The following is an 11,812-nucleotide window of genomic DNA, read 5'->3' as shown; positions in this document are numbered from 1 at the left end:
GAAAGAATCAAACCGGGCTGCTCCTTGGAGGCAAGGATTCTGAGGCTCCGTCTAACATATTTTGGACATGTTGCAAGGAAGGACAGGTCCTTGGAGAAGGACATCATGCTTCGTAGGGTGGAGGGACAGCACAGAAGGGGAAGGCCCCTATGAGGTGGATTGATTGAGTGACTGGGGTAATCAGTATGGGTGTATCGGAGACGGTGCGATTGGCACAGGACAGAACAGAGTTTAGGAATCTTGTATATAGGGTCACTATGAGTCTCAAGCGACTTGACTTCACATAACAACAACTAGCACAATTAAAAAACTAAAATCAGAAAAAAAAGGACATAAATTTTTCTTTTTGATTAATGATTTCTTAGAGGCTCCACAAATAACTTGCATAGCTACCTCCAAATGTCAGGACCATTTTAACCAAATTCTCTAAACCAGATGAGGTCACCATAAATTGGAATTGAATCAATAGGAAAAAAATAATATTTTTTAGTCTTCTAAATTTTAAACTACAATATATACACATATCACATAATAAAAACATGTGCATAAGCATACTAACAGATTAGAATTTGTATACTTGACCCAGGTAAAGGAAAATAAAGCATAAAATTCTTCTAAATCCTTGACAGAGATCTTTAATATAGGACTCATACGTCTTCAGCCACAGATATCAACAATTCTATCCCTATGATGACTAAATCTCTAACTGTAATTTGACTTTCCATGGAACATGGCTCTCACCTGAGATGATGGTGGTCAGAATATTCAGGTGCTTTGATACTTATTTAACTCACTATCAATACTTAAATTGACACAAAATAGTGTGACCAGGTGCCTCTGCATCTTTAAAATCCAGGACAATTTCTAGGGAAAGTTGCGTTGTTTTTGTTTTGCATTTTTCCTTCTGAGTCTAAGGTTAGATAGTAGATAGCAGATTTTATTTCTGATACATGTCATGTCCAAAAATTTTAATTTGTGTATAATCCCATGGTGGAAGTAGGAGTGGCATCCACTTCCATCATAGCTTGCCTCCGGAAACCCTATGAACCTGGAGAGAGGATGAAAGGCACCCAAACATCGAGGACTGTCCTTCATAGGGTCGCTATGAGTCGCCTGCGACTGGACAGCACTTAACAACAACAACAACAACATAATCCCATGAGTTGTTTTAGCCACTAAATAATCTCACTGTGACAACCCCCCACAGTTTCTGTGACCTTTCACTTTTAAGTTCATACAGACGTGTCTTGAAATACTACCATGTGTTCAGACTGGACCCAGTCTGGTGAGAAAAGTTTTAGGAAGGGGAGAGGGGAAAAAATAAAAATAGATCCTATTAAGACCACAATCCCAAAGAATAAGAATCACATTTAAGAAGTTAAAGGAAACTCCAGAAAAGTAAAGCAAAGCATAAGGATACACATAACAAGGTCATTTAGCACTAAAAGTCACTCTAAAGATGTCAACAGAGAATAAAGAAATTTCTTCTTCTAAAGAGTGAAGGATGGAAACACCTAATATACCCGCATCTATTCAATTTAGGGTAAAACTAATGATAATTTTGGGCAAAAAGGACACTGGAGATGACAGTGTCCTAAGGCAAAGGTTTCCATGATATCCATGATTTTCAAAGACCTTTTTGAACTTTCTAATTAGATGATGCTTCATTATGTTCAACATGCCTTCTTATATAATTTAATTGAGTAGAATATGAGGATCCTAATTCATTAACAGCATTCCTCTGGCTATTTCATATCCTATTATAATTCAAGCAAAATGCAATTTTTAACCAGCAAAATTCATAGGACAATATACCAATATTCACTTCTCCATTAAGTCTTATTTCTCTGTAGTAATATTGAATGCACTCTATGTTGTTAGACTCTGCTATACATACCAATTAACTTACATACTCAAGAAATATTTATTTAACAAATGTTGTATGGGGAAGATTATTAGAATATCCTATGGATTGCCAAAATACCAATCAAATCTGTCTTCGAGGAAGTGTAACCATGGTGCTCCTTGAAGGAAAGGATAGTGACTTTTTTTTCTCTCACATGATTCAGGCACATTGTTACGAGATTCCAGTCTTGGACAAAGAAATGATACTGGAAAAGTTAGAAGATCAATGAAAGAGAGAAAGACCCTCAACATGACCCATAGGTGCAGTGGTGGTAACCATGATCTTGAACGTGGCAGAACTTGTGACAATAATGCAAGATAGGACAAGGATCCATTTTGCTGTTCATAAGATCTTTTTCTGAGTTATAGTCAACTCAATAGCACTTAACAATAACATGTATGTGTTACATATTGGCAGTTAATTGAAAGATCAACAGTAAGAAATTTGAAGCAACTTTATGGTAGTGAGTTTTAATTATATTTTTGTTTTTATTCCGTTTTATGCAGATATTATAGGTTTATGCAGAGCAGGAGTGGCGTCCACATCCCAAATAACATGCCTCCGGGAACCCTATGAACTTTGATAAATGTCATAGTCGTAGAAGGGCTTCAGGCCTTTTGTTCATAGGGTCCCTATGAGTCGTGCTCAACTCAAAGGCATCAACAACAACAATGACCATGGTATACCACCCTCAAGGCAGCATCCACACCTTAGAAAGCACGCTTCAGTAGTAAATGTGAAAGCTCTGTGGTCATATGCAAAAGCCTGTACCTGGAATTTACTGAAAGCTGTGGGCAAAAATTTGTGGGAGCTCATCCCTGTTCTTGAGGTTGTAACCCTCAAACTTTCAAGATCAATTATTTTGAATAAGCTTCCACTGAAATCCTACTGGAGAGTAAAACAGACTTTACTTATCCTCTCTGCATTGTGTGAGGACCAGCCTCTTATTGTTATTACTGTATATCATAGAATCGGAACTGACCTACAGCAGATCCTACAGTGTGTTTTTCAAGGGAGCAATTGCATGGGAGGACATTGCTTACCATTCTTCCATGTAGCAGTTGGTGGATTTGAACCATGTGTATTTGGGTTGTCAGTGCAGCTCCTTGCCACTAGGCCATCAACCTCCTCCATGGTTTAAAATGTGCCAAGAACCTTGTAATTCTTGTAAGAATGTAAGGATCACATTCCTTGCATTTCAAGTGGTGAGATAGGAAAGACTTTAAACTCGCTTCATCATTAGAACTTAAGTACGCTTGTGCCTGTGTAATGAATTGAAGATCACTGACGGAATCTGAAATGTGCCTCAGATAATGGAGTGTCTGTATAGAAGTTGAGTGATTTATATGTTAGGTAAGACTGAGTGACAACCGTGTGCCTAGAGAACATAGCAGATGCTCATGGGAGGCAGATATAGTGGAAAGTCTAGTTAAAAAAGAGGCTAAATACTAATCACTGAATCTGAATAGTAAGAAAATAGCTTTTACTTAACTGAAGGACTCTTTGGATAATACAGATGTGGAAGTTGTATTGAGGAAACAGGGAAAGGCTAAATTCCATGCTGAACCCAGTCTTTGTTATCACCAGAAAAAGAAGGATGTCATTAATGTCTGAAGGAAATTAATCTGCCTAAAAACATCTCATTGTTTGAGCCTAGGAAGCCACTCGGTTACATGTAACAATCCTGAGTGCTCTAATTATCCCTCCATCTCTTGCTCTTCCTGTCAGAAGTGGGAACTCCAGGAGACTAGGTGTTCTATACTTTCATGGTGGCTGAAAGTAGAGTGAGATATATCGATGTAAGGGGAAAAAAAAGAGAGAGAGACAGACAGAAAGAGAGAGAGAGAAAAGGTTGGAGGATACATAATGAACAATAGTCAAAGATAGATTTTTTTTTCTCCCTTGCATAAGACATTCTTTCTAGAAGTTATTCCATCTTCTCTTGAAACCATCTTTCATGGAATAGGATTTTGGGTTTCAGTCACATGAATTTCTTCTTTTTTCCCAGCTCCAATTTTATATGGTGTCTCTTTTACAATGTAACTAATTTGAGATGCTTTTTTCTTTCTTTAATTTTTCTGCTTGAACATTGGATGTGTAATAAATTCAGTTAATTAAAGTTCCTTCAAAAACTTCTGTTTCTTTGTTGCTGATGATGTAGTTTTTCTTTGACTTGACTCTGGTTCATGGCAACTGTTTTTACAAAGCATAAATAACTGCTCCATAAGGCTTTCAAGGATGCCATCTTTTGAAAGCAAATTGCCAGACCTGTCTTCCGTTGTACTTCTGTGTGGGTTCAAATTGTCAACTTTTTGGCTAGTAGCTAGTTGCCTGATAATCTGCACCACCCATGGAATCTTGGTTAGGGCTGAATTATCTGCTAACTCAAAGAAAATTTATAGGAATTTTCAAGTAGGGACTCAATTCTCTAAAATGTTTCAGATTATACTATCAACTACCCAGGTAGCAACTGAAATCTGGAACATTCTGATTAAAATACTATTTAAATAATATCAGAGCTGGTTTATAAGACTGCCATAATGTCAAACCTCACTCATAAAAACCCTAGAAAACTGAGTTGAACTGTCCCATAGGATACTAAAGTTGTTCTCTTCACAAAGACTGTAATAATTTTCTCTTATAGAATGGCTGGTGAACTTGAACCATCAACCTTTTAGTTTTCAGCAATCTGCTTTATCTACTGTAGCAGGCCAATTCTGAAAACTTGAGTGTACTGCCAAGTTAGTACCCTTCAAGTTATTATAGTTTATTTTGTTCCTATTTTTTTTGTGTGTTTGAAGCTTTTTAAAAGAAAAAAAAACACAACAAAAACCTGAGAGGTTTTCAAAACATAAGAAGTCATTATTTTTAAGTTGTTCAAAATTGTCTTTTGATGTTGAGTAAAGCAATCCATTTCTTCTTTTTCATGAAAACATTGCAATTTGATACTATTTGCAATTAGACTATGAAGTAATAATATATTACCAGATACTATGACATCTATTGTATTAACAGAACTGTGAGTTATATTGGGAGTGAAGAAATGCTTGTAATATCAAATGTATGGGAGTCCTTTGGATTGAATTTTAAGTGGAACGCACTCAAACAGTTATCAGGAGGAAAAAAAATGTCTTGACATTTACTCTGTCAATTATGAGACTATCCATTTCAGCTTAACTGGAAAGTTGGAGTTTGCTTTTCTGTTTTCTCTTTTCTTTGAATTTTTTTTAAACATCAAATATATTCTTCAAGAGCTACACCATTAGTAATTGACTTTTCACTGGGGAAAATACATTGCAAACAGCTCAATTTTATGATATATCTGCAACTTTAGAAAAATCAAGTATCCAGCTTCAAAGAAATAACAGTTAAAAAAGTCCTAAGGAGGCTATTTTATTGATGAGTAAAGCTCTAAAGTTTTTGAGGTTCAGCTGAATGAAGCACTCACATGTTAGAATAACCTCTGACTTGTCTGACTATGTTATATCAATACATTGAATGGAAAAATATCCTCAGGATACTACTAGTGTTGAAATTTGCCTACTACTAATTTCTTCTCTTTCAAACTTAATGTGTAAAATAAAACACCAAAAAAAACCCCACCCCATAACCTGATCTTTAATTCTCTCCTATGCTTCCGATGGCATCCTACTAGACTATGAGAGTCACACATTTTTACATTTGATTGTTTAAGAATGTGTCTCATAGTCTTATATGATGTAGCAATTCAAAGAGACAAAATTTATCCACTATATAAAGACATTGAACATGTGAATCATAACAAATTATGGCTAACATTGAAAATCTCAGAAACTTTACTTGTGCTCATACTAAATCTAGATCTACAGCAGGAAGCTGTTGTCTGAGTAGAGCATAGTTGCAGATAATAAATGCTTTTCATCAAGGATGTATCCTTTCTCCATAGCATTCAATTCTATGAACACACAATTATTGAAGCAGGACTCTATGAAGGGGAATGTGGCAACAGAATTGGAGAAAGACTCATCAACAAATAGCTAGTGTAATGCAGATGACACAACCTGGCTTACTGAAAATGAGAGACTCAAAATGTTTGCTGCAAAAGATCAAGGGCCACAGCTTTGATTTTGATTACCTCAACATCAAGAACACGAAGGCCCTTATCACTGGGCCAATAGGAAACAACATGACTTAGGTGAAGGATTGAAGTTGTCAGTGATTCCTCTTGCTGGGGTCAACAATCAACACCCTTGGTATCAGCATTGAAGAGATAAGGAAACATATTGCATTGGGCAGTTTTGCTGTCAGAGATCTCTCCAAAGTACTGAAGAGCAATGATGCCAATTTGAAGACTAAGCTGTGCCTAATTAAGACCATGGTATTTTCTACTATTTGCCATATATCCAAGAGCTTTACAATTAATAAGAATGACAGAATAATAGATGTCTTTGAGTTGTAGTGTTGGAGAAGAGTCCAGAATGTTCCATAGACTATGAACAAACTAATGAACAAAAACATATGTCTTAGAAAAATTACAGCCAGAGTGCTCAAAGGAGGCAAAGATGAAAAATCTTCATCTCTCATACTTTGGACGTATTAGTAGGAGAGGCTGTTCCATGGAAAGGGACATCATGCTTGGAAAGGTGGAGTGGCAGCAAAACAGAGGAAGACCTTCAGTAAGATAGATTGATACAATGACTTCTGCAATAGGCTCAAGTGAATCAGAGATGATGAGAATGACACCATTGAACAAATTTTAGACATGTTGTCCATAGGGTCACAATGAGTCCTACTCAATTCGATAGCACCTAACAACAGTGGCAATCTGTCAGGTTGGTAGCTCAAAGACCAGGAGCTCAAATACACCCGTGTCTCTTCAAGAGCAAGAGAGTAATTCTCCTCCTACAAATACGTACAATTTTGAAATGAGATGGATAGTCGATATGAGTTGAGATTGGCTGGATGACAGTGAGTATTCAGAGAAATCAGGGGAGATTTATTTTATGTTATATAAAACCCAAACAGATGTTTGTACATTAATCATTATAGTCTGAAAGTACAGGAGAGAAGTAAATAGGGATTCAGAGGGGAAAAAAATTGCAAATAAATTTCTTTGCTCTTACATACATTATATTTTCTAAGTAATGGTGTGAAAATACTTATAAAAGACAAAATGCATAAAAAAATATATCATAAACAAGCCTTAAATTTTTGCTAATTTCTTTACACACTCAAACACACACAGCTACACATACAAACACACAAGTTGTCTTTCATAAAATTAGAGAAAAAGGACAAAATAAGCAGAATGTTCAAAACTGATAAAAGGTAGAAAGAATATATTTTGCTTTTACTCTTTAATATGTTATCAAAATATTAGTATATTACTAGTGAACTTGAGGAAGTGATATATTTGTTACACACAAAACATGCCTCATTTTAGAGAGAGATATTTTCCTAAAAATAAATTTTCATTCAAAGTACGTTTGTGTCTGAGAACTGAAAAGGTAACAGGTGTTGAGGTCAAAACTTTTAAAATATTTTAAAATTCTAAACACTTACCAATTTTATTTAAAAAGTAAGAAAATATACAATTCTAAAAGTCTCTTAGGGATAAACACCAGTGAGCCACTTTATGAAATAGAATGTGTGCACTGTATAATTTTAAAATAATATTAGGTTAGGAAAAGAGTAAAGGAAAATACAATGCGTTTCAAGGCTTTATAATATCAAAACATTGATTGTGGTACTGAAAATCGAGTATAAAAATATCCAACTTTCACAAGAAAATATTCTCAGAGTTTGTGAAATAATGCTTATGTTGTTTTTAGAGAAAGGATACATAATTTGAATCATTTTATTTTAAAAAAATCTTACAAGAAAGAAAAGATGGGGAGCTCTGGTGGCCTAGTGGCAAGAAGCTGCACTGCAATTCCAGAGACATGCAGTTCGAATCCACCAGATGCTCTGCTGGAGAAGGAGGTACAGCCTCCTTCTGTACCAATGAGATCCAATTTGATGGTACACACAAAAATAATAACAGTTTTAAAAACATTAAGAAAGAAAAGATTTGGTTAGGTGCATCTTAGTCAAGTATGGATTCGGTATGGATTGCATCTCACTGTCAAGAAAACAAAGATTCTTACCACTGGACCAATAGGCAACAACATGATAAGAGAAAATATTGAAACTTTCAATGACGTCCTCTTATTTGGATCAACAAATAAGACCCTTCATACCCTTAGTCAGGAAATAAGGAGACACAATGCATTGGGAAAATCTGCAGTTAGGTACCTCTCCAAATTCTTTAGAAGTAATGATGTTAGTTTGAGGACTAAGGGTGTCTGATTCAGGCCATAATCTTTCTAATCACTTGCTATGCATTTGAGAGCTGGACAATGACTAAGAATGACAGGAGAAGAACTTATGCCTTTGAGCTGTGGTGCTGAAGAAGGAAATTCACATCCCATGGACGCCAAAAGAGCAAACAAATGTGTCTTTGATAGTGTGGAGCTGGAGTGCTCTTTGTAGCCAAGAATGAAGAGACTTCGCTTCACGTACTTTGGGCATGTAGCTGGGAGGGGTCTATTCTTTGGAAAAGGATATGATTCTAGGAAGGATAGAGGGTCAGTGAAGGAGAGGAAGACCCTTGACCAGGTAAATTGACATAGTGACTGCTGCATTGGGCTTTTGTGTGTCAAGAAGTGTGAAGATGGCACAGGATAGATAGAACAGGGTTCAGATCTCCTGTTCAACAGTCTCTATGAGTTATAGTCGACTAGGTAGCACCTAACAACAACAATCTTAGCCAAGTCAGCATTTTCAATTGCTGCTTCTGCCACTGAGTGTTTGGCAAAAGTGATTAAGGAGGTGCCTAAGGAGGACCAAAAAGAATCAATGACTTTGAATTATTGTCAATGAATATTGATTATCCCACGAACTGCCAAAAGAACCAACCATGATTTTTTGAAGAAGTACAAATAAGGGTGCTCCTTAATGGCAGGATTGGTAAAACTTCATCTCACCTACTCTGGGCACAATGCTAGGAGGGACTATTCCCTGGAGGAATATATCAAGCTTGGAAAGTTAGAAGGGCAGTAAAAGAGAGAATAACTTTCAATGAAATGTTATCACGCAGTGACTGCAAAAATATACTGGAGCAAGATGAAGATTGTGATGATAGTTCAGGATAGAGCAAGGTTCAAATCTGTTGTTGACGGGGTTACTTTAAAGCCTTGTTGGCTGTATGTCATCGTTGACTAACAGCACTTAACAGCAACCACCATAGTTCTTGGAGAAAATTAAATAAATACAATGCCTTTAGTATTATGATAAAATATCCCAGATATTTACCTCTTTGGATGAAGACTCTTCAAAAGGCTTACAAGTGTACCATTTATTACTTTCTTTGTTTTGAAGAGAGTGTTGGGATATCTCATAGACAATATGCCATGGACGTTGTCAATTGTATATCACTTTATTATTTCGGATGGGTTTTGCCATTGACGTAATTGTAATTTTTAAGGAATTTGTATGACAGAGTAGAACTACCCCATGAAGTTTTCTAGACTATAATCTCTAATGCAGCAGATCTCCTAGTATTTTCTTCCGAGGAACTGCTGGTAGTTTTAAATGACAGAACTAACTTTTCAGGTCATCAGTCAAGTATTTAACCAGTGACCCAACAAAGCTCTTACAGAACACTATGTTGTTTAGTATGTTGTATGTACTGTGAAGGCACAACTGACTCATAGCTGACCCTGAAGTGGGTCTTCAGAGGCAGTAAATTGCACAAGAGGATATTGCCCACCTTTCTCCTGTATAAGATGTGTCATTATGTTAATAATTTCTCAGTTATTAAAAAGAGCAGATTAGACATAAGAAAAAGGGAAGATCACAAAGACACCAAAGGATGCCTGACTACAGAAACAGAGACAAAAATTTCCTCCAAAGTAGATGAAGACAGAGTCCTCCTATAGAGCAGGTACCTTAAATTCAGACATGTAGCTTCCCAAATTGTGGAGAAGTAAATGTCACTTCTTCAAAACAACCCACTTCTGGAACGATGGTATGGCATCACTAAGAATCTGAAACAAGTGACCAAAAGGCATCCCTTCAGACAAAGATTGCACACTCAGAGGCCCATGGTTTGATAAGATGATTTGTTTACTAAGCTATTTAATCCCCAAACATCCTATTCAGTGGGTACCCTTGCGCAAAACACAACTCCAAGAATTAAGCCTGATAATATTTTAAATGTAGAGTCCCCCAGTGACATTGAAAGCTATGAAAGAGAGGCATAATACATGTATTAGTCAAAGCAGGAAAGTGGAGTAATTAAGGAGAGATTAACTCAGAAAGACATGTGGTTGTTATTAGGTGTAACTGAGCCAACTCCAATTCATGGTGACCTTACAAATAATGGTTCTCATCATGACCTTATCCTGTGCCATCTTCATCACTTGACATTTAAAGTACATTTGACAGCTACAGTCCCTGTGTTAATACAACTTGTTGTTAGTCTTCCATTCATTGCTGATATTTCCAAGCAAGATGTCTTTTTGCAAGGACTAGTCCTTCCCAATGACATGCTCATAGTGTATGAGACAAAGTTTTACCATCTTTGTCTCTAAGGAACACCCTGGTTGCACATTCTCCAAGATGTATCTGTTCCTTTGGTAGTTGATAGAGTATTGAGTATTCTTCTCTAACACCACAAGTGAAAGGCACAAACTATTCTACTGTCATTTTTATTCATTGTTAAACTTTCAAATTCATAGTAATTGAAAAGACTATGGTTTGATCAGGTGTCATACAGTGCACCCTTGCTATTTAATACTAGTCTTTGGCTGAATATTTCTCCAATGCAATACATCTTTTGATTTCTTGACTTCTGAAACAAAATCAAAAGATGTTGATTGTGGATCCAAGTAAAATCAACAAGTTGAAAACATCAGATTTTTCCCCCCTCCAGTTATCATGATCTTTCTTACTGGTCTAGTGGTATTTGTGATGTTTTGGGGGTGAAAAACGTTTTTGTTCTTTTTTTTAGATATAAAACATAATCAAAACCCTTTTTGATATTCTACAGTAAATCTTTCAAATCTTATCTTTTTAATTAAGATTTTAATGAAAGTTTATAGAGAACTTGAATAAGCAAGTTTGCATCATCTTCATCATAACATAGGTTGTTGATGAGTCTTCATGCATTTCTGATATCACATTCTTCATATAGTTCAGCGTCTCAAATGATGAAAAATACGTAGGACTAAAAGAAAGAAACACATTTTGGCAAAGCATTCAAAAGTTGAGTGAAATATCTCTATCACAGAAGGACTAATACTACATAATGCCACTGTTATAAAACAGGACTGACATCGGTTTGCAGGAAAACTAAGAAAAGAAAGGATAAATAATGTCCACTGCATTGAAACAGACAAGGGAGAGAACTGTTTAAAAGAGATATATGGACTCTGGCAGGGGGCATTGTATAACAGTGAAATATTTTTTTTCTTCAAAGAGAAAAGGGAACTGCAGGTGGACAGGGCTGGGCAGGGAGGACTACGTGCCTCAATGAATGAATGGAAATCCAAAAGCTTTGTAAATGTTCATTAAAATTATTAAAATAAAATTTAAAACAAAATTAAATGAAAAGAATATGCTGATAAAAATATATGTGTTACATTAAAAAAATCATTAATAAAAACCCCCACTTAATAAAAAATAAAGTAAAATCTAAACAAAAAGAGAGAGAGAGATGATTAGGTATTATTTGTATGGCAAGAGTCTAGAATAAGAGCTCCATAGTAAAGTGGACTGGTTGGATTGTATAACAATGAATTTTTTTTCTTCTCAAAAGAAAAGTGAACTGGGGGTGGGGAGTGGGCAGGGAGGAAAATGTGCAACAATGAATGAATGAATGAATGG

Source organism: Elephantulus edwardii, unplaced genomic scaffold, assembly GCF_000299155.1.
Source record: "Elephantulus edwardii isolate Elephantulus edwardi_28Jun2011 unplaced genomic scaffold, EleEdw1.0 scaffold00076, whole genome shotgun sequence".
Taxonomy (NCBI): domain Eukaryota; kingdom Metazoa; phylum Chordata; class Mammalia; order Macroscelidea; family Macroscelididae; genus Elephantulus; species Elephantulus edwardii.
The sequence above is the reverse complement of the archived record's forward strand: the minus strand, read 5'-3'. Positions refer to the sequence as shown.